The following is a 24,007-nucleotide window of genomic DNA, read 5'->3' as shown; positions in this document are numbered from 1 at the left end:
ATTACTTATCAATAATAACTTTAATATGAAGTAATTTTGCATGGTGTTTTTCTCCATTGTGGGACTTGTGTGACTCCCAGTTCTGATAGCATGGAGGTATCCGACTTGTGGGACTCCCAATTCTTTTTTTTTCTTGTTCTACTTTTGGATCTTAGTCACATTTGAGGTTGGATCATGTTTTGGAACGATATATTTTGATTTTGTTCACGGGTTGGGGGTCTGCCTAAACCCCTCGCCCATAAGAATATGCACTCTTTCCTTTTTTGTCCGTCCCACAAGAATATGCATTTTCCAATTTTGAAAATATTTTTTCTCTAATTAGGTGGGACCCATTCTCCACTAACAATACTTTAATTACTTTTTCTCTCTACCTCTCTCTTACTTTACCAATTTTACATTAAAACCCATGTCGAACCCAAAGTGTATTTTCTTTAGGGACGGAGAGAGTAGTTATCTAATACTCCAAGAAGATATTGATACTCTTAGAATAGATTGAACCCATTGTCATTGTCCCTTTTGAGATCTATGTTTACACTTGCAAATGTACTAGCTCCTACTGACTCACACAACCAATAGATAGTATTGCAAGACTTGTAAGCTATGTTGTGTATATTATATTGTAGTTTAGAATCTATCATTTTTTCAAGAATGATTATCCAAATTAGCCAATGTGTCATTGTAGTTATAGGGATCAAATTCAAGTTGATCTAAGAATGAGTCAAAAGACACTCTTGGACCCATGAACTTGATATGTTCCCAAGGAACTCTCCTACTATGACATGGTACTACAATCTAAGGTACTTGAAGTCAGTGGCAGACGCATAATTTTGACGTTGGGGGAATCTCCTGGTAACAATTGTAGGATATTTTTTTTATGTCGATGTAACCAAAAGTTGTGACATTATTAAGATAATAATAATTAAATGATATGAAAACTAGAGATATGCTTTGAAAGGGATGTAATCAAATGCAAACTGTATATATTGTACAAACTTTAAACTATGATCTGGATCGTTAGAAAATGTAAACAGATGACAAAATAACATCAAAAGAAAATATCAACACTGTTCAACGGTTGACACCGTGTTGACATGTATTGACATTGTTTTGACATTGTGTTGACGTTGTATTGACACCGTGTTGATAAGTTTATAATTTGTACTCCCTCCGTCCGCCAGTAGGAGTCCCGGTCACTTTTGCGCACTCGTTTTGTAAAAATGATAATAAATAGTTAAAGTGGAGAATGGTAAAGTAGGTGAGAGAATAATGTTGAGAAGAGTCTTATCTAAGTTATTCTCTTTTTTACTTTACCATTTCTCCATTTTAACTATTTATTTTCATTTTTACAAAACGAGTGCGCAAATGTGACTGGGACTCCTAATGGCGGACGGAGGGAGTACAATATATAGAGTTTGCATTTTATCACTACCCTCCTTTGAAATAAGTTAAGTATTAATGTATATATAACATGATTTTTGCTTTTGCATAATAGTAGTTGTACAAAAATAAAAAATCATCATAAAAAATAGCTAAAAAAAATTTAAATTGTCAATTATTAATAAATTTTGAAATAAATTAATTAATGAAGTATTCTAAAACATGAATTTTTTGCGTGTAATGGGAGTATGAAAAATAAAAAATATCATAAAAAATAGTACTCCCTCCGTCCCAAGGAAGATGACCCCTTTCTTGGGCGACACATGATTTTATGCAGCTTTATTTTGTGTGTTACGTGGAGAGAGTAAAGTAAGGAAGATGGATAAAATAGAGATAAAAAGTGTTTTTATTTCTAGTAATGAGTCATCTTGGTTGAGACAAACTAAAAGGAAAGTGAGTCATCTTCAATAGGACGAAGGGAGTAGTAAAAATATAATTTAAAATATTAAAAGCCCAACCAAACTTACACTGTCCAAGAAGATGCTAGGCTTGGATGCTTACCACTTACCCCTTCTTAGGTCCGCCACCTGCTTGAAGTTGTTCTTTATTATTGCATAAGGTTCTAATGGTATGACTTTTTGGTTAGGTGAAAAATCGATATCTCTTTTTATCTTGAGAGTTATCAAGCTGTTAGACTTGTAGTTCCTCTCATGATCTTCACACAAGAATGCAAAACATATGCAAAAAGTAATAGTGTCAGAACTTATAGACAAACACTTTCTATCTTTGAACATTACAGAATATATGTCTTTATATCATGCCGGATAACTTCAAAACATATAAATTTTGTTTGCTTCTTGTACATTTAAATAAAGAGAAACATTTTATAAATGCATAAGCAAACACAATGTAATATAATTTTATTTCTTCTCTAATCGGGTTAAAAGTGGATTATAGAATTTATTGTATACAAACAATATTCTATTTGTACGAACTGTTCGAAACATGTTTTTCAGTATAAAAACCCTAACATATTAAAAGATTGACAAAATACCCTCTTGACTGCAAAGTAAAAAAACAAAAATGTCTGAAAATCGTACATACCCATCAAACTAAGTGAACTTAGTGAAGTATTTATCTTAAAACACACTGAAAAAATAAGAAATATTGAAAATAACAAAACATAAAATAAGAAATATTGAAATAACAAAAAAAAATAAATTCTATATGTCTTTATATCATGCCGGATAACTTCAAAACATATAAACTTTGTTTGCTTCTTGTACATTTAAATAACGAGAAACATTTTATAAATGCATAAGCAAACACAATGTAATATGATTTTATTTCTTCTCTAATCGGGTTAAAAGTGGATTATAAAATTTATTGTATACAAACAATATTCTATTTGTACGAACTGTTCGAAACATGTTTTTCAGTATTAAAACTCTAACATATTGAAAGATTGACAAAATACCCTCTTGACTGCAAAGTAAAAAAACAAAAATGTCTGAAAATCGTACATACCCATCAAACTAAGTAAACTTAGTGAATTATTTATCTTAAAACACACTGAAAAAATAAGAAATATTGAAAATATCAAAACATAAAATAAGAAATATTGAAAATATCAGGTATTATTGCTGGCTGTGGGGTTCGAACCCACGCGCACTTATGTGCAGAAGATCTTAAGTCTTCCCCCTTAACCTCTCGGGCAAACCAGCTAATATGTCAATGTCTTCTAATTAATTATATATTTCTATCGAAACAAAGTTAAAAGTTGGTGCTACTTACCTATTGGAATGTCTTAGCTATTATAATATTGAGATATAATTAATACTATATGATTCTTTTTGAGGTGATCAAATAATTTGTTAAAGTTATTCTGTACTATTACCTCCATATTCAAAAAGTAGAAACATTTTAAACGACATGAGTTTTAATGCACAATTAGTAAAGTAAGTGAGAAAAATTGGTTAAGTAAAAAAAAGATAAAGAAAAATGAGTAAAGTAAGAGAGAGAAAGAAAAACAATAGTGAGAGTAAAATTAGTGGATTGTAGGGTCCATGTCCTAAGATAAAAAGATTCTAAAATTTCTATTTTTAAGGAACAACACAAAATAGAAATAGTTGCTAATTTTAAAAAACGGGGGTAGTAAAATTTAGCCATAACTTAAACGCCCATAGCATTATTACAAAAAATGAATAACAAGTACTCCATCCATCCTTTATAATTTGTCACAACCTGCATGGATTTTAAAAGATGTAATAGAAAGTGCGTTGAAAAAGTTAGTGACATTTGAATCCTACTTTTATATATTAGTTTTATAATAAAATGTGAGTGAGAATGAGTTAGTGGAAAGTAGGGTTCACTATAGTAAAAGTGAAAGGTGACAATTTTTTAAGAAATGACGAAAATAGAAATAAGTGACAAATTTTCAGGGACAGAGGGAGTAAGATAACTTTTTCTAAATTGACATAGTTCACTATCCTCGAACCAAAGACAGCCCCCATCATTATATCCGTGAATATGCAGCAGATATACGTTTTCATATCACATAACCATAACAATGCTAACCAACAAATGAATTTTTAGCTATGGTTTATTTATTAAACTAGTTAAATCTCGTCCTTGTCAAGGTTTTCTTTCCTTAAATTTGTCGTAATTAATTTTTCCGTAAGAGTTTGAAAAAGAGTAGAGAGGTGAGTAATAATTTAATGAAAAATTCGAAGTCAAAGAAGAATCCGATGAGAAAGTTCCAAATCTTTCAAATCAAGAGTTAGAACTTAGAAGCATAGAGCTTTAGGAGGTAGCACAATTGGCTTGTCTCTTTGTTCTTAAATGCAAGAAGCTAGAACAAGTGGTGGTCTACTTACTGACTCTACTCATATCAACAACCATATAAAACAATACTCTTTTTTTGTAGTCCCATTTAACCCCAAAGGTAGCACTAGGGACGTAGGGTAATAGGCATTTTCAAATATCACTCCCTCGCCATTTAATTTATAGTCCCATTTTTACTCACACAGATTTTAAGAAAATATTTTTTTAGTGAAAAAAAAGGGAGAAATGAGTTAGTAGAATATGAACTCCAATTTTATATGTTGATTTTATAACCGAATGTGAATACAATGAGTTAGGTGAATTGTGGGGTCCATTTACTTAGAATGGAAAAATTTAATGAGACTATAAATTGCGGACACCCCCGAAATGGCTTATTCATAACTCTCAAATCAATAGCTAGGTTTTAAGATTAAGCCATAAATAATACTCTCTCCATCTCACCCAAGTTAGATACCACATTTTTTCTTTTGTGTTTGTCCCATATAAATATGTCATATTTTTAATAAAAAAGTTTTATCATACATTAATATATCAAAATATATTTTCTCCATCCACTTAACAAACAAAATAAAATCTCTTAAAATCTCGTACCATCACTGAAGTGTAATATCTATCTCAGAACGAAGGGAGTGAAAAAATATTCTCCCTCTGAATTTTCAAATTTTACCTTAAAAACAAATTTGTAGGTAACTTAGATTATTAATAGGGGCTTTTATATAATAATGTGTATAGAATATGAATAAATTTTAGAACTTTTTAGTAGAAAATAATTAAAAAAATAAATTCATTAGGGGCTAAAGCCCCTACCCCATTAAGTGTAGGTCCGCCAGTGCCTCTGTCCCGCTTTTGCAGTCCCAGTCACTTTTGAGCACTCGTTTTGTAAAAATGATAATAAATAGTTAAAGTGGAGAAATAGTAAAGTAAAAGAGAGAATAATGTAGAGATTACTCTTCAATACATTATTCTCTCTTGATTTACTATTTCTCCACTTTTAACTATTTATTATTGTTTTTATAACTTATTTCATGATTAACCAACATATCTCTAGTTTACATATTATTTAATTTCTATTTTATTACTCATCTCCTTGCATTATTATTGTTTCACAATTTTCAGCTACGCCAACATAAAATAATACCCGACAGTTGTTACCAATGGATTGGACCCCCAACGAAATCTTGCGTCTGCCACTGCCTCCATGCACAATGATAAATGACACAGGTTTTAATACACAACTGATAAAGTAAGAGAGAGTGGGGGAAAATATGGTGAAAGTAGTGTTATTGGATTAAGGTCGACATTATTAGTAGTGTTAGCAATGTTTAAAACTGTCTATTTTTAAAATTGGTCAAATTTTAGTGGACGGCCCAAAATGGTAAAACTAGTCTATTTTACCAGTCTATTTTACCAGTCTATTTTTTATGGACGAAGGTAGTACTATTTTATGCTATAAAAATATTACTAGCTCCTCCTCTCAAATTAATGAAAGCAACTTTTTACAATATAAATATTTTTAAAAAATAATATTTAGTGAGTTAAATGTAAAATGAATAAAGTAAAATACTATGCTAAATAATAAATAATCAAAAGAGAATAAAGTCGAAATAAATATTGATGATTTTAACTATGCACGTAATTTAACCTTTCTAACTACTTGTGGTATTTTTTTAAAAATATTCGGGTAGTTTAATCTATAATTTGTTTTACAACATTTCAAGTAAGTTTGTTCAATATCGACAAAGCCTATTGAATGCCATATTATATTTTTCTAAATACTTTTTGTTCTTTAGTTTTATTTTGGACTTGTGTAATAAGGACTACTATACCTAATTCTTGTACATTTATAATTATACTATGAGCAGTTATTTCAATTGTATTAGTTATAATCTAAAGATTATTGATTAGGATTGATAAATTCAATAGTAGACTACCGACCAAAGAACTTCATACATATTAAACAATGCTAATACATACTAAAACAATCGTAGACTACCGGCCAAAGAACTAAATACATAAAAATGCTAATACTTTATTTTGACATAAACAAAACTTTACTAATCAAACAATTAGTTAATTAGGTTTTTTTCTTGTTATTTTGCAAGGATAATGGATGGAGGGGTGTCTCACTCTTGTAGGTAGCATTGCAATCTCCCACTAAGCAACAACCCCAAGTGTTTGTTTTATTTTGTTTTGTTTTGTTCACACATTACATATTTGGATCTTTGTTGTATTAAGGAATAACTCCAAATTTAGGCCAGCTCTTATTCCCATCCATTATGCATAGTGACAATCCCAATTTTTAATGGTAAAAAATTATCATCTCCCAAGGGAACAACAAAGCACAAAAGTGACAAAATCTACCCCTTCGATTTGTCATACATGCACACAAAAAGCAGCCATGGAAAATGTCTAGCACAACCAAATGCTTTTATTCCATTTGGCTCTCTACCAAGTGCAACACCCCATGGAAACTTCTCTAGGGGATTTTGGAGTTTGATTTTTCAGTTTTTTGTTCAACAAATTAGCCTCCTTTGTGCATCCAACACTAGTGAGTTTCTTGACTTTGCTTTGTTTCTGTTGATTTCTTGAAATAATTTTTCATTTGTGTTCTATGTTTTGTTGAAATTGATTATGGTTTAATCATATTATATTACTCTATGAATATGGTGATTCTTTGGTAGTAGTAGTTGCTTTGAATGTACTCCTTTTTAGTTCTCTCTATGTCATGTGCTAAAATCAGGTGTGAAATAAAGTCTTGGGAAGAAGAAGCTTTTTCGTTTAGCCTAAAATCAGAATGCATTTAGACATTAAAAGATGATTGTCTATTCGAAAATCAGAATTATTTGTTCAACTATTTAGATATGTAAGAACAAAGAATCTTAATATGCTTCCACAATAATGATTTTCATGGCCAAAGACATCAAATAAGGATTATGACACTATCAGATTTGAAGTAAATTTGAATGTTTTTAAGAATGTTTCATATGCAAGGACATGCTAATATTAGTTGTCACTTTTATTTGAATATTTTGCTAGATTTTTGTGATCACTTTTGATACAAATTTGCAGTTGAGGGGGTGTTGGTTTTAGTAGAGGGTAGATATGGTTCCGGAAGAGGGATCGTCGTCTGTGAGCTCGTCTCCGTTGCAGATGTTCTCAATGATGTCACTATCACCCGGCTTAGGGTCCCCATACCCTTGGCTGAGGGAGATGAAATCCGAAGAGAGAGGCCTCTGTCTCATCCATCTCCTCCTGGCCTGCGCCAAGCATGTCGCTGCTGGGAGCATCGAGAATGCCAACACGGGGCTGGACTACATCACGCACATAGCCTCTCCCAACGGGGACACGATGCAGAGGATCGCAGCATACTTCACCGAGGCTCTGGCTGACCGCGTGCTCAAGGGCTGGCCCGGGCTGCACAAGGCCCTCAACTCGACCAAGATAATCTCCCCAGCCGAGGACCTCCTCGTGCACAGGCTCTTCTTCGAGTTCTGCCCTTTTTTGAAACTCTCTTATGTGATCACAAACCAGGCGATCTTGGAGGCGATGGAGGGGGAGAAGGTGGTCCACATAATCGACCTGCATTGCTTCGAGCCGGCCCAGTGGGTCAGCCTCATCCAGGCGTTAAGTACGCGCGTGGAGGGGCCGCCTCATTTAAGGATCACGGGGATCCACCACGAGAAGTCTGTGTTGGAACAAGTAGCCATCCGGTTGAACGAGGAGGCAGAGAAGCTGGACCTCCCCTTCCAGTTCCATCCCATTGTCAGCCAGTTGGAGAGTCTGGATGTCGGGTGCCTACGTGTCAAGACAGGGGAGGCCGTCGCGATAAGCTCGGTTCTCCAGCTGCATTCTCTCCTGGCCTTTGATGATGCCAAGGCCATCAAGAGCCCGAACGGGGTGCTCTTGAGGGACTTCCTCGACAAGGACTTGCTGCCTACGAAATCTAAGATGGCGGGCTTCTTGGATGGGATGTTGGGGCTGTCACCGAAGCTGGTGGTGGTGACTGAGCAAGAATCCAACCACAACGGGACCGGCTTGATGGATAGGATGATGGAGGCTTTGAACTTTTACGCAGCGCTGTTCGACTGCTTGGAGTACACCGCGCCATGTGATCAGAGGCAGAAGATCGAGAGCATGGTGTACGGAAGGGAGATCAAGGACATTGTTGCGTGTGAAGGCGTGGAGAGACGGGCGAGGCATGAGAAGCTGGAGAGATGGATTCATAGGATGGAGTCAGCTGGATTTGGGAAGGTGTGTTTGAGCTACCATGTGATGATGCAAGCCAGGAGGCTGTTGCATAGCTACAACTATGATGGCTACAAAGTCAGAGATCAAAATGGTTGCTTTGTCATTTGCTGGCAGGATCAGCCACTCTTCTCTGTCTCTGCTTGGAGGTTTAGACCACCAAGATGAAGATGAACACTATTACTTTTTGCATATAATTATAATTTTGATGCTTAATCTTATGTTAATTATTAAGAAGACACTGAAATTTGATAAAAGTTTACATTAATAGATGGAAATTTTCAATGATGCATTACAAAGACATTGTATTCAACCACAGCATTCCCTGTCCGCACCACAAACTTCTTAGTCTTGGCCAAGGCATAGCCACGGGCGAAACGGAAGGCTCCAGTGCCTCCGACAACCGGCAGCTCTCTCACTGCTTCAAGATACGGGTTGTTCCCAAGTATGCTGATCGAGCTCCCGTTGTACTTGCCCTCCTTGAACACGAAGGTCATCGCCAGGTGCAGAGCCGCACCAACCTTTGTGGATTGGGTATACAGTCCCTGAGCCCTCCCAACCACTCTTGATTCGGGCTCCGGCCCTTCTGTCAAGGGATCATCTATGATTGTGGTCATGCCAAATGCATTCCTCTTCCCTGCGACCAAGATGGTAGTCGGGTCCTTCCCGCTGACTACATCATGGAAGTAGAAGTGCAGATGGCTCACCTTGTCAGCACGGTGAGCACTCTGCAGTTCGAGGGACTGCTCGGAGAATTTGGCATTGGTTAGTATAGCAGATACTGAGAGAAGGATGAGGGTCAGGGCAAAAAGAGTGCTCATTTTTTGGAGTTTGTTGATGGGAGTAAGGAGAGAGTTGAGGGAGCTTAAATAAGGTTTTTTTTCTTGGCATGTTGCTGTAATTTTGCTTTTCTATGACATGCTTATTCAATGCTATGATTGTTAGTAGTGGAAAGAAAGCAAGAAAGGCTTAGAAAAAGATGATAATGTGTCAACATTGATGGAACAAGGCATTACCTCAGTGGGCTTTTAGGTGAGGGATTTTTCAAACCAGATTTAAGTGGACTCCTTTCAGATCATTTTCTTCTGACATATAAGTTGCAATCTAAGTGAGAGAGATGGAGATGATTCAGAATTTACATGATATATGTTTGAAATATGAAACTTGTTTTTCAAATCTAATTAATTTTTTGAAAGAAGATGCACACGAAATATTAAAGATTTGATAACAGCTGCCAAAAGTGGCCTAATGGATCCATAGCTCGGGTGGCCTGACCTCTTTGGGCCGGCAATGTTTGCCCGAAATACCATTTCGGTGGCTGGCCCCGGCATGGTTCATAACTATTCCTCTTACTAAACGAGCGTGTTGAACCTAAGATCAAAACCTAATGAGATATGAGGAAGATGATCCATAATTTTTTTAAAGTTGGAAAATAACTAGACATGAGTGCACTTTGCTTACAGACAAAGTCTGCCATACAACTAGGAGCCTGGCATCCCTCTGCTGTGCTAATGTGGAATGCATCGATTGGTTGCTGGATTCATGGATATTAGTAGTACTCCCTCCGTCACAAAAGATGTCACACTTTCCTTTTTAGTTTGTCCCACAAGAGATGTCACATTTCACTTTTTGGAAAAAGTTCTCTCTCACATGAATATAAAAATTATATTTTCTCTCTCCATTTAACACACAAAACAAAACCTCCTAAAATCCCGTGCCGTCCCACAAATATGACATCTTTTGTGGGACGGAGGGAGTACTTGTTATTGAAATCATGAGGTTCCTTTTATTCATTTCTATAAATTGCATTTATCAAGTCTGTAAGTTGCAACTATTCATCCTAAATCCTTGATAATTTCTTTTAGGTACGATGGACTGAAACGGTGAAGCGGAGAGAAAGGAAGGATTGAGGTAATGTTATGAAAATACAAAGGAAATGCAAAGAAATTGTTATTTCAATCTCATCTTCGTTCAATTCCTACCTTCATTCTACTCCACTATCATTCTATTCCATTATACCAAGAAGAGCCTTAGAGCATCCACAAAGGAAGGACTTTCGCCATGTCTTTCCGAGATGGCTCTAGCTTTTAAAAGAATAACTCCACCTTCAGAGATTTGGGACATATTATCGTCTTTACAAACACAGACCACCTTGGATAAATGACATCTGCCAAATAATGCTCCATCCATCCACGATTATTTGACACCAATTTCCTTTTTTATCCGTTCACAATTAATTAATACCCTTACTTTTTACTACTTTTGATAATGAGTTCTACATTCACTAACTTATTACACTCACATTTTATTATAAAACTACTACCTCTGTCCCTGAAAATTTGATACATATTACCATTTCGGTCCGTCTCTGAAAATTTGATACACTTCACTTTTACCATTTTTGGTAGTGGACCTCATATTCCACTAACTTATTCCTACTCACATTTTATTATAAAACTAATACTTTAAAAGTAGGACCCACATCCCACCAACTTTTTCAACTCACTTTCCATTACATTTCTTAAAACCCGTGTCGGGTCAAAGTGTAGCAAATTTTGGGGGACGGAGGTAGTAATATATACAAGTAGGATCCACGTTTCACTAACTTTTTCAACCCATTTTCTACTATATCTATCTATACATATATAAAAGGCGAGTTTTGGCCTTCTTTTAAAATATTTATAAATTTTGTCCTTATTCTGTAATATTTATAAGTTATGGGATCAATTTAAATATTTATGGAATAACTAATTCCCTTACTATGGTCATTACAGGCAATATCATTACATGTATATAAATATTATATTTACTTTACATTGTGAGTTACTTTGGCAATTACTTTGAATATTAATAGTCTCACTCGATTTTAGGAGTTACTTTGTTGACTCATAATATTCAAATCAGTGATTGGACAAAATATAATTGTTCCTTATTATTTTGTAACCGCAACATTAATGATTCATTTTCAATACTTTATATCTATAAACATGTATCATTTGCAAGATTCTATTTCACTTCTTCATCGTCTCCCCTCACTTCATCACAAATTTTCGGCAAAAGTAAAAATTTGTTAACATCATGGAATTCACATTCCTTAACGATCTACAATCTAACAATACTTCGTCAATGATTCAAGTGCGGTGCATGAATGTTTATGTTCATTAAACGTGGACAAACCAATGCAATCTTCTTGGAATGTGTGTTCATGATCGGATGGTATGCGTGTCGATGCTTAGCTTATTACTAATTTTTAGTTATTTATCTAAAACTAAAATTATTCATTGTTTATTTTTCCATGCATGAAACAAGGATTTTAGGCACGGTTCCAAGGAATTCATATAATACTTTCAACTTTTTATCTATAAATATGTATGATTTGCTAACTTATAATTCATTCCTTATTGTCTTGTCCCATTGCATCACGGATTCTTTGCAAAAAGAAGAATTTTTCTCGATACGGTTATTACTCTTTACCTATAATAGTACATTTATATGAGATTAATTTGTTTCAACGATGTTAGTTCATATTTAAGTTTTTTCATAATGTTAGTTTGTTTTATTTTTATTAGTTTTGTTTTAAATTTTATGCCTAAGCTATAATAGTTCTTTTTTTTTTACAAATATAGAAATCGCTTATGACTATCTATAATATTTTGAAGATACAACATTATACATTTGTCATCAACTTCATCACTCCATAATTTTCATGCAGAGAAACCACCTAGAGCAACAAAATGACGAAAGGAAGCAAAGAAGAAGAAGATCATAAACTATCACATTTGTTTTCGCGCATATGCATAGATCATTAATTTGGAGATTAAGGAGGAAAATAAGGCTAGGGAAGAGTCATCGGGACATTGGGGTTTGGTTTTATTATTTAATTTTTTTCTTTATTTTGATATTCTTATTATTGTACAATTAAGATGGTTTGTTCTAATATTTATATATGTGTTTGTTTTATTTGTTTTGTCATCATTTTATCTTTTATGACGATGTTATTGTCCTCATTATACTTTTTAGTTGTATATATAATATTTTATATCAATTTAATATTGATAGTATTTTAGTATTGAAGTATGTATGTTGTAACGATAAGTGTTGTAATTAACAAATATTTTCATGTTGTTTAATTTAAAATTTATTTAATTTTGTATCTATAATTATTTAACGTATTATTACTATATAGTGCTATATTTTTTTTATTTTTTAATCTTGTGTGATGATTCAAAATATTTAATTAATATTATAAAAGTATTATGTGTCGCGCATAGCGCGTGGGCTAACACTAGTATTTCTTAAAATCCGACCCGAGTCAAACAGACTCAATTAATCAATTAATAGTGTACAGAGGAAGTACAATATATTGTGAGGGCGGCCATTTGTGGTGAATTGTACATCCATTGATCGTCATGTGCACAAATCATTGTACAAAGAGGAGTCGTTCAACACATAGTGGTCGTTTTTGGACTTAGTGATTCCGAAGTAAGTACTGAAATCCACAAACGTTGGTTGACAACCGCCTCTAGCATGATTTTTTATATGTTTGCCCTTGTGCCCGCTAGTGAATTTACCCTTGTATGCCACGAAACAACAATTGCATTTGCAATGTGCAGAAACAATAGTCGATGCATACAGAACCAACGCAAAATAATAACGATTGAATTGATTTGCAGTATAATTGGAGAAGTTTTTCTTACCAAAATGAGATTCGGCGTATGGCTAGAGATGGCCCAAGTATTACAATTCCAACTATCAATCTTGCTATGAGTAGTAAGAGGTGTGATCCGTTGCTAATTTTCTTAAGTTGTTAACTCTGCTAACTCATTAAAGCAGTGTATTAAAAATGTCAACACGATGACATTGAAATGTCAACATAAACCTAGTTGATATTTTAATACACCGTGTTGACATTGATATTTAAAATGTCAACACAATATATTAAAATATCAACACAAATTTGTGTTGACATTTTAATATGATCGTGTTGATATATTAACCTCTAATATGTTATTAGAAGTTTAAATGCATTACATTTTTTAATTTGTGTTGACATTTTAATGTTATCGTGTTGATATATTGACCTCTAATATATTACTAGAAGTTTAAATGCATTACACTATTTAATGGTTTTAATGCTTGCGGTTATCAAATATTTAAGGGGTTTGGTGTTGAGTTAAGGGAGATTGGAGTGTCTACAGGTGAGAAATGTGCATAATATAAAGCTAGCAGGCATGGTGATGATAGAGGTGAAAGAAATAAGGAGCTGATGTATGGTGATGGGGGATGTTAGGATAACAGTGTTGTTGAGGAGGTTGGATTCTTTGGGGTGGTGGCTAAACTCAGGGCCATCTTTGGATTTTAAAGTGTTGGTGAGCATCTATAATTTCTAGAGACATCGGTGTAATACCCCCGTTCTCTTAATAACTTTTAACGTTTATCAATACGTTCGTATATCACGTAAATGCTTATATTAAAGTGAGTAGTACTTCAAATTACTATGTTTTGTTATTTTAAATCCTTTTGGGTTTTATTAATCAAGTGCCTGCGAGAAGTAATTATGCTCAATGAGTTTGACGGCTAAGGAAATTCAAGTTAGCAAACAGTTGTACGTGTACAACTATAGCTCAAACGGATATTAAATATCCATTTACAAAATAGAGTCATTTCTCTACAAGATGAAAATGATCCTAAGTATATCTATGCTTTTACAAAGACGAGTTATGACAGCGGTGCGCTGTTTTCGGGAAACTCCAATTCTCGAAGCATGCTACTGCAAATGAAACGACCCGTCAATATGTGGTAATTTTTACATGGTAAAAAGGTACAGACAAATAGTGTCGTCAATAGTATGCATAGTGCTTTGAATAGTTTGAATAGTGGATTCATAGTTTTATGTTGCATGTCAGAAACGTGTTTTTAAAATACCTCATGATTCATATCCTCATTTTCAATGTTCACTACCACACGACAATTAAATGTTTTCATAGTCATGATGTGTTATCCCAAATTTCATGCAAAGGAGTACGTATGCCATAGTGATAGTATATACTTCCTTGTCGGAGAAGTAGTATAAAGTGGAGATGGCTTCTCCCTCAAACAATTTCAAACACTACACCATAAAAGCCTCTTTCACGAGCAAGTTTCCAAGCAAGCACCAAGTATTTTCAACGAGCTTTTGCACCTCTTCATTTAAGTAAGTCTTTTAGTCAAAATCTCTTACTTCAAGCATGCATTTTTAGAAAAGAGAAACCCCGTAGCATGTTTAGAAAAATTCTCCTTAAAACCAAGCATGCTCACTTTAGTATCGAACAATCTAATTTCTTCCAATTACAAGTGCTATCGTCTTTTGATCTTTTTGAAAACAAGCACCTTAAAATGGCAACACCTTTGGAAATTAATAAAGGAAGATCGAACAATTCAAATTTATTTTCCTTCAGTGAAAATTAATTTGGATGAGTTATTTACCTTCCTATAAAATTTTAGAATGATCGGAAAACCTTTGAACCTCCGATCGTGTAGAAAACCGACGCCGCTACTGATGCACTATTTATTAAAAATACCTGCAAGTATACAAGGTAGATCTAGAATAAGATTGCAACTGACTACCATATACTAAGCATATACTATCTAGAGACACAGAGATTTTTAGGTTTGGTTTATTAAACTAGACAGAAAATAAATAAACAAATAAAAGAAAGCATAAAAACATATGATACAAAACATGCGTAAGAAAGTAGAATTTAAGGATTCAAAACACAATTGACTTCCTTAAATTACGGTCTCTAGAGTTATTAAGTCGGTCACTTAACTAGATTAAAACCCCCACCCGAGGTGAGAAATCCGTAGATTATGTGTAATAATTGAAGTCCCCTTCTAATTCATAGACCTAACTCTAAAAGATTGTAAGACCAATGACCTCACATGAAACCTCAACTCTCCCGAGTTCTATTGAATTAAAGTGTGAATTATCCTTCGTCCAAGTCAATTATTTCGCCTCCCGCGTACTCTAATAAACTCTAACATGTATTCAAAAGGTAGCTAATCAATTGAATATTGAAGGCACAAGGATAAATCAAATAACTGCAAGAGCTAACAAGGAAAATCAATTGAATATCTTCACCAAAAAATTCACAAAAGATGTTATACTCATAGACAAGTAAAAACTACAAATAAAGTACGAGACATGGAAGAAATTGATAAAACCCAAGGTTGAATCTTCAATCTTCAGACTTCTCTTGCCTGGATCTGCAGAGCTCCGCTCCAATGGAAGATGGATGAATTAAATGTGGAAGATGGAATGGAAGAATCTATAGAGGGAGAAGGATTGGAGGCTCTGAGATGGAAGAATATGAATTAGGTTAAGAGGTATTTATAGGGTGCAAAAAGGTTTTGCTTTGATAATTTTCGTGCCCTACAATAAATGGGAGAGATTGGGCTTCACAATATAATAATATATTTTCTTCCGTGAATTTCCGCCTAAATTCCCGTCAGCTTTGACTGCACTGCGCAACGTTCGTAGAATAGTCATAACTTTCTCCACACAATTTCGATTGAGACGTGCAAGATATCCACGTGAAGCTCTTTCGAAGAGAAAGAGAATGATATGCATAAATTACTGATTGGACTCCAAATCTGAAGGAAGAATGGGCTCGAACAGAGGCTGCTGCACCCTGGCCTTTTTGCACTTTTTTATCTATCTTTTTCTATCATTGATCAACAAACACATTAAAAATACCAAATGTATAACATATGCAATTTAAGAACATAATTTGCATGATTGACATTTAAAACGAGTCAAATCTAGCCCTTAAAAACATGCAAAATCTGTGTTTGTCAGCTACTCTTGAAAATTAATTTGGATGAGTTTATTTCAAAAATTTGTTAAATACTGGTCCCATAGAAATGGATTAAGTGGAGGATATAAGTTTTAATGTATAACTGATAAAGTTGGTAAAGTCAGATAGAAGGATAAAAGAATTTGAAAAAAATGTAGTGATGGATATAGCCCATAAATGATAAAGCAAAAGAGAATGAAATTTTTTGTTTTTAATGTATTTCTACTAGACGGATGAAAGAGCAGAGAAAGGTTGGAGGCGTGTGTTTGCAAATAAGGAATTGAAAGTATAACTTTAAAATATAAAAAGTTTACAACTTTGGGCCTTTGTGTTTTAAGCTCTAGACTGGGCTCATATTATTATAACTTAGGCCGAAAGTCAAAGTATGAGCCCAAATCTTCATTTAATTATGCTGGGCTAAGATATTTACGAAAGCCTCTTTTAAATTAATTTTGTAGGCTCTTTTAATTATTTCTTGAACTTTATTTAATTAATCTTTAGATTAATTTTAATTAAATAATATGTATAAACTAATTTAGTTGCTTCGACTTAAGTTTCTTTGAATTAATTTAATTAAGTGAGCTTCTATGATTTTGATTCAAGGGAATAATCGGATTTATTAAATTAATTAATCTCTCGATTAATTAATGTCAATAACTAAATCTCCGGTCCACATTAGGATAGAAAAGTTCACCCTGTATGCTTCCAAATTCCGTAAAACACTATTAACTCACTTCGTGTTAAATTCCTAGGATGGACCTTGTCCAATAAAAGATAATAAATTATTTAGCTTCGAGAAATAAATAAAAGCGAATGATATGCACCTATGATAATATTTATTTATGCAAATGATGTTGTCTTGCCATAAATGATTTGTTTTATGTATGATGCCTATATGTTTTGGCTATACCGAATGTGCTATGCCAAAAATTATAAATCGAATTCGAGTCTTAGCAAGGGGAGAGTCCCTACTCAGACTAGTGTACACGTGGACTATGTGTCATCTTAAAGGTTGGCCGGTCCGATGACCGTGGAAAGTGGCCACTTTTCCATCACAGGATGTTCAGATATGGCGAAGTATAGAAAGAACTTAGTCTGCAGACGTAAACTTTTAAGAGAATTTGGTGAGATCATGCTTTTATAACAATATTTTCAATGTATAATTGTATCTTTTGTCAATGTATTCACTGAGAACCTTTGTACTCAGCCCTGCATGTATTTCTAAATGTGCAGATTGAGCTGTGATGTAGTGGTGGAGGGTGTTGATCCAAGTGGCGCTTACTTTGTATTTGTACAGTACTCTCAGAGGTTCATGTCATCATACATGGAACCGTGTTAAATTGTTTCTGTTATGCTATTCAAGCAAGATAAATTTTGCTTCCCCTTGAAATTCTGACGTTGAATCAATCGTATTGTATGAACCTTTAGCTCGAATATTTATGATCGAGCGTATCCTATTCAAGTATTCCCTCTAAGGTACTTTGTAATTGTAGAACAGTAAAGTAAAGAGACATAGTGGAGGAAGTAGTAGTGTATATAATTATTCAACATATGTAACATATATATAGTACAAGAGACTAAGCTAGGCTATGTTACATAACCGATGTGGGACAGAATACATATGAGAAATTAACACTCCCCCTCAAGCTGGATCATATATATTGATCATGTCCAGCTTGGTACAAAGTTCAGAAAAACGTTTCACAGGCAACGGTTTTGTGAAGATATCAGCAATCTGGTTGGCCGATGAAGTGAAAGGAGTAGTAATTGTCTGATTCAAAACACACTCTCGAATGAAATGACAATCGACTTCTATATGTTTAGTCCTCTCATGAAAAACTGGATTATTAGCAATGTAGATTGCAGCTTGATTATCACAATGCATAGGTAAAGGTTATTTGAAAGTGAACCCCAGTTCTCCAATTAGATTCTTGACTCCAATCATCTCAGTAGCAGTATGAGCCATAGCTCTATACTCGGCCTCAGCAGACGATCTCGCAACAGTATGTTGTTTCTTACTTCGCCAAGTTATCAGGTTTCATCCCAAGTAGGTGCAATATCCAGAAGTAGACTTTCTATCAAACTTAGAACCGGCATAATCAGCATCAGAATATCCTTCGATGTTAGATGACCATTCTTTTTAAATAACAATCCTTTACCGGGAGATTTCTTGATATATTGAAGAATTCGAATAGCTGCATCCCAGTGAACTTGCTTAGGCTTATCTAGAAATCGACTGACCAAGCCAACAACAAAGGAAATATCTGGCCTTGTTACTGTCATGTAGATAAGCTTTCCAACAAGACGTCTATACTTAGCTTTATCCTCCAAGAATTCTCCACTTTCATCCCAAACACTTGGATCAACTTCCATAGGAGTATCAACAGGCTTTGTTCCAAGTAATCCAGTTTCTTTCAGTAAATCTGTAGCATACTTTTTCTGAGATAGAGACATTGCAGAACTTCCGTGTGCAATTTCAATTCCCAAGAAATACTTAGGACGCCCCAAATCCTTGATAACAAAATGTTGCTGCAAATATTTCTTAGTTTCCTCAATTCCACGAACATCACTTCCAGACATGAGTATATCATTAACATACACAATGAGAATGACAATGCCCGATGCTTGATGTCGCACAAAGACCGAATGATCAGAATTACATTGCTTTAAACCAATAGTTCCAAGAACACCATTGAACTTATCAAACCACGCCTTGGGACTTTGTTTAAGGCCATAAATTTCCATTTTGAGACAACAAACCTTAGTAGCATCCTCCCCCTGAGCAACATAACCCGGAGATTGCCCCATAAAGACCGTCAGAGTCAAATCACCATACAAGAAAACATTCTTCACATCAAGCTGATACATGGTCCACGAAAGATTAACAGCCAAAGAGAACATAATGCAGATTGAGTTCATACGAGCAGTGGGCGAGAACGTCTCAAAGTAGTCAATACCGTAAGTTTGTGTGTACCCTTTGGCCACAGGCAGAGCTTTGTATCGATCAATACTACCATCAGCAAGAAATTTTATGGTAAACACCCAACGACAAGATACAATATCTACCGAATTAGGGGCATGTACCAATATCCAAGTACCACATCGATCAATACTACCATCAGCAAGAAATTTATGGTAAACACCCAATGGCAAGATACAATATCTACCGAATTAGGGACATGTACCAATATCCAAGTACCACGACTCAAGAGAGCTCGCATCTCCTCATCCATAGCGGCTCGCCATAAAGGGTGTTTGAGTGCCTCTTGGTAAGAAGTTGGAATCACTGTAGACAAAAGACAAAGAGCAAAGGCACGAAAAGGAGCACTCAAGCGAGTAAAGGAAACATGATTAGACACATGGTGTTTGGTGGTACAAGTACGTTTACCTTTGCGAATAGCTATGGGTAACTCATCAGGAGGAGTTGGATCTTCAGAAGCTGGAGGCGAAGATGACTGTGGCAGTGGACATGAGACCGTATTTGGTACTATTTCAGAGGTTGTTGCAGGTCGATGACGTCGTGTATAGACCTGTAAAGGAGGAGCAGAAGACATAGGAGAAACAAAAGTTTGGGCAGGTGATAAGGCTCGTTTCATGCATCGGTTTAGGGCTAAAATTCTGTGCATTTGGGGCGCTAATGTGCGTTATTGAGTTCAGGTGCGAAGTAAATCTGCCGGACCCAGGAGTTGCTGTTACCGGACCTGGAAGATGCAAAAGAGATGAAATTGAAGCAAAATCAGAAGTCGTCGTTCTGACCTGGGAGAATCAAAAGTTGGCGACAGGAGCAGAATGGAGCGAGAGCAAATTATTTGAAAGAGTCTTACTCAAGGGCAGGAGCGTAAAATCACCAGGGGGGATACCCTAGGGATCAAAGCCTCGAATATATAAGGAGCTCAACCTTGAAGGACAAAAAAAAGACCGTGAACAGCCACTTCTACGCTCTCCTAGCTCTAGTTCTAGTTCCATACCTCAAATTTTCATTTCGTGTTGCTGCGCACTTGGACATGGAGGATTCTAGCCACCGTGGTTCTCATCGTCATCGTTATTTTGTTGTGTAACACCGCCTTGTGAAGGCGAAGAAACAATTTTATTGCTTTCGTTTAGTACTTTGTGGTTTTTTAGTTCACAACTTTAGCTTCTGACTTTGATCTGCTGGATTCAGACTTATTTCTAGTTATTATGGAAGTTTATGTTTGCTTTTGGTTGGATATATCTGAGTTTATGTTCATCTCTTGTTTTTAGCTTTCGTTCTTTGTTTGTTGTTGGATGTTTGGAGCTGAGATCTGTTGGTTTGTTGTTGGAGGTTGGGGATTTGCATATGGAGATGTTTGGATTTGTTGAATCTTGGTGTTTCGGAGTTGAAGTTTCGTATATTTGGTGCTTGATGTTTACGTTGTGCATGAGTATGGCTGTTTACTTTCTGTTCTTTGCATCCTTTAGGTCCAGTAGCGTAGATCTGTTAGTTTAGGCTTTAATTTCTCGTTTTAAGTCTAGATCTAAAGTTTGCTCTGTTTTCATGGTGTTTAAAACTCTGTTTTCTCTGCTATTCTCGTTTGATTCCCGACGAAGATGAAGTTGTTGGTAGTTAGAACCAGATTTGCTTTATGTCAGCACTTTTCAGCATGTACTTTGCTTTTTCTGCATGTCCCCTAGACCTGTCAGTACGATCCACTTTGTCTCTTTTACTTTTCTGCATGCTTTTCCAGACGCTGGTAGTTTAAGGAAACTTGTCTTGCTTTTTGCTTTATGCTTGTCTGTCCAAATTAGGAAAACCTTTCTAGTTAAGTTTACCCCAGCTGTTTTAGAACTTAAAAATATCTCAGTTTCTCTAAGTCATGTATGCTCCGTACGCTCTCAGTTATTAGACCCGGTAGGTAGAGTAAAGTTCTTCTGATCTATTAGACCCAATAGGTAGAGTAAATTTTCGCTTATCTCTCAGACCCAGTAGTCTTAAGTTCTCGACCCACAAAATTGCGTGGCAGCAACTAACCCTTTTTTCCCAAAACATCCTCAAATGCAGTTTCGTAGCACCTTCGTCCTCGTGGGATCGATCCTTTACTTCCCTATGCTAAGTTGTAGTATAGTGGGTTGAGGTTTTTGAAGGGACAGAGTGCACCCAATGACCCCTTTCTGATAAGTTTCATGATCTTTTAGCCTCTGAAGTCTAGTCGAATCCTCTGGACCTGTTAGATCGAGTGACACGTATCACGCCACATCTGCACTGCTCTCCTGGGCTCTGTCAGTAGGTATAGGAGTAGGAATTAACTGGCTGGTTGGTTTAGTTTGAGGATGAGTAAAATAAGGCTGAAACTCAAAGAAGGTGATATCTGCTGAGATATAATGACGTTTGGTAAGAGGGTTAAAGCAGCGGTATCCCTTTTTGGTTCTAGAGTAACCAAGAAAAACACACTTAATAGAGCGAGGGGACAGCTTATCCAACCCAGGAGTAAGATCATGAACAAAACAAGTACACCCAAAAATGCGAGGAGGAATATGTTAAAGAGGTTTATTAGGATGAAGACACGAAAAAGGAATATCCCCATGCAACACACTAGATGGCATCCTGTTAATAAGGAAGCATGCAGTAAGAACAACATCAGACCATATATACTTAGGCACATGCATGTGAGACATAAGAGTACGCGCAACATCTAAAACATGACGATGCTTGCGCTCGGCTACCCCATTTTGTTGCGAAGTGTGAGAGCAAGAGGTTTGATGAATTATACCATGAGATTCACAAAAAGATGATATAGATTGTTGTGTGAACTCAAGAGCATTATCAGTACGAAGAATACGCAAATCAACAGAATATTGTGTCTTTATTTCATGACAAAAGGATTTGAGAACAGTAGAGACTTCACTTCTTTGTTTAAGCAAATACAACCATGTCATACGAGAATAATTATCAACAAGGATTAGAAAATACTTGAAAACCCCTCTAGACTCAATCCTACTTGGACCCCAAACATCACAATGAACTAGATCTAAAGCGGCAGAGCTACGAGTGTTGACTCGAGAAGGAAAAGAAGTGCGATGGTGCTTGCCCAACTCACATGACTCACAATTAAAATCAGCAGACTCAACTGGAACTAAACTACGAAGACTGGAAGAAGACAGATGACCAAGACGACAATGCCACTGATATGGAGACACAGCAGCAGAGGGAGCACTAGGAGAGATAGGTGAAACAGGATCCAAATAGTACAGACCGCCACGCTCATGTCCTCCACCAATCGTCCTCTTTGTCTGCAGGTTCCTGAAAGATACAATATGAAGGATAAAAAGTGACAGAACAATTGTGAGTTTTTGTTAGCTGACCAATAGATATTAAGCTGACTGGAAAATTTGGGGCAAACAAAACATTATCAAGAGTGATATGAGTAGTGGGTTTGACAACACCAGTGCCAGTTACTGGCGAATAGTTGCCATCAGCAAGACGAACAGATGGAAGAGAGGATGGAGAAAAAGATGTCAAAAGGGATTTTGTACCAGTAATATGGGTAGAGGCACCCGAATCCAACATCCAAGACTTACCAGGAGACACAGCAAATGCAGCTACAGAGGTAGAAGCATCAGTAGTAGATGAAGAACTTGGCGCAGTAAACTCAGTGTTGTTAGCCCAATCTGGTTTGCCAAACTTCTTCCAACATTTATCAGACTCGTGATTCGAACGACCACAATGATCACATAGTCGATCATGAAACCCTCTTCCTCGACCTCGGCCAAGTCCCTGTCCACGGCCACGTCCACCATACGAACCTCGACCGCGAGCAGACATAGCTGAACTCTCAAAAGAGGTGGATTCCGTGCGCCCAGTGGAGACACGAAGAACGCGAGACAACGCGTTAGACAACGTTGGAATGGTATCACTAGCCATCAAGCTATCTCGAAGTGGCTGGAGATCAGCATTAAGACCTGACAAAAATTTTGCTACCATAAATTCCTCCTATTGTTTTGCTCTTGTTGTGGCATCACAGGAAAGAGGATGATAAACCAAAATCTCATCAGCAAGGCCTTTCAGGGTAGAGAAGTAATCATTGACTGAGTGAGTATCCTCAGTATGAGAGAAAGGTTTCTCATACAATTCAAATACTCGAGAGACGTTTTTGTCATTGAAGAACATCTCCCGTAGAGCATCCCACATGGCTTTGGCAGTATCCAAGCACATGATATTCTGGCTGATAGCTGGTATCCAAGTGTCGTAGTTGGCATCTGTAGGAGCAGGCGGGGCAGCTTGAACATGACTCTTCTTCTTCTATGATCCCAAAAATAGGAGAAAAGCACGGGACCAAAGCATATAGTTGGAACCATTTAGCTTAATGGTGGTTCCGATAGGCGGTCTAAGATCAGACGTGATGAAACGAGAGCAAATCTTATGCAGAGCAGCACACAGATAATTGCAGAGATTGCAGAGCAGGCAGATAATTGAGTCGCAGGCAGATAATTGCAGATGCAGATAGTAACAGTAGATAATAGCAGAGTAGAAGCAGATAATTGCAGAGAATGTAGAGGAACAACTAAAAAATTAAGTGTAGGCAACGGAGCAGGAGCAGATAATAGCGGGAGTAGAACAGCAGGCAGAGCAGCAGCGGCCAGAAAAAAACCCTACATATGAGAAATTAACAGTAATTATATGAATTGTCCATGTACCTTTTCTCAAATTCTATTTTATATTTTATATTTTTAATTTCCACCCCTAATCA

General features: G+C 35.9%; 1 non-coding gene and 2 pseudogenes across 2 annotated transcripts; 1 reads left to right on the top strand and 2 right to left on the bottom strand.

The window, feature by feature from the left end:
- Positions 1–3,018: 3,018 nt before the first annotated feature.
- On the bottom strand, positions 3,019–3,101 carry TRNAL-UAA (transfer RNA leucine (anticodon UAA)). The gene has a single exon. It is a non-coding gene; the product is annotated as a tRNA-Leu (tRNA).
- Positions 3,102–6,609: 3,508 nt separating this feature from the next.
- Positions 6,610–9,262, top strand: LOC125218973 (scarecrow-like protein 3 pseudogene; annotated as a pseudogene). Its single transcript, XR_016135539.1, has 2 exons — positions 6,610–6,769; positions 7,291–9,262. The product of XR_016135539.1 is annotated as a scarecrow-like protein 3 pseudogene (transcript).
- LOC125218974 (dirigent protein 21 pseudogene) lies at positions 8,714–9,315 on the bottom strand (annotated as a pseudogene).
- Positions 9,316–24,007: the final 14,692 nt, after the last annotated feature.

Source organism: Salvia hispanica, chromosome 1 (genome assembly GCF_029641045.1).
Source record: "Salvia hispanica isolate PSC_SH4W2 chromosome 1, Shi_PSC_v1, whole genome shotgun sequence".
NCBI lineage: Eukaryota > Viridiplantae > Streptophyta > Magnoliopsida > Lamiales > Lamiaceae > Salvia > Salvia hispanica.
The sequence above is the reverse complement of the archived record's forward strand: the minus strand, read 5'-3'. Positions and strand labels throughout refer to the sequence as shown.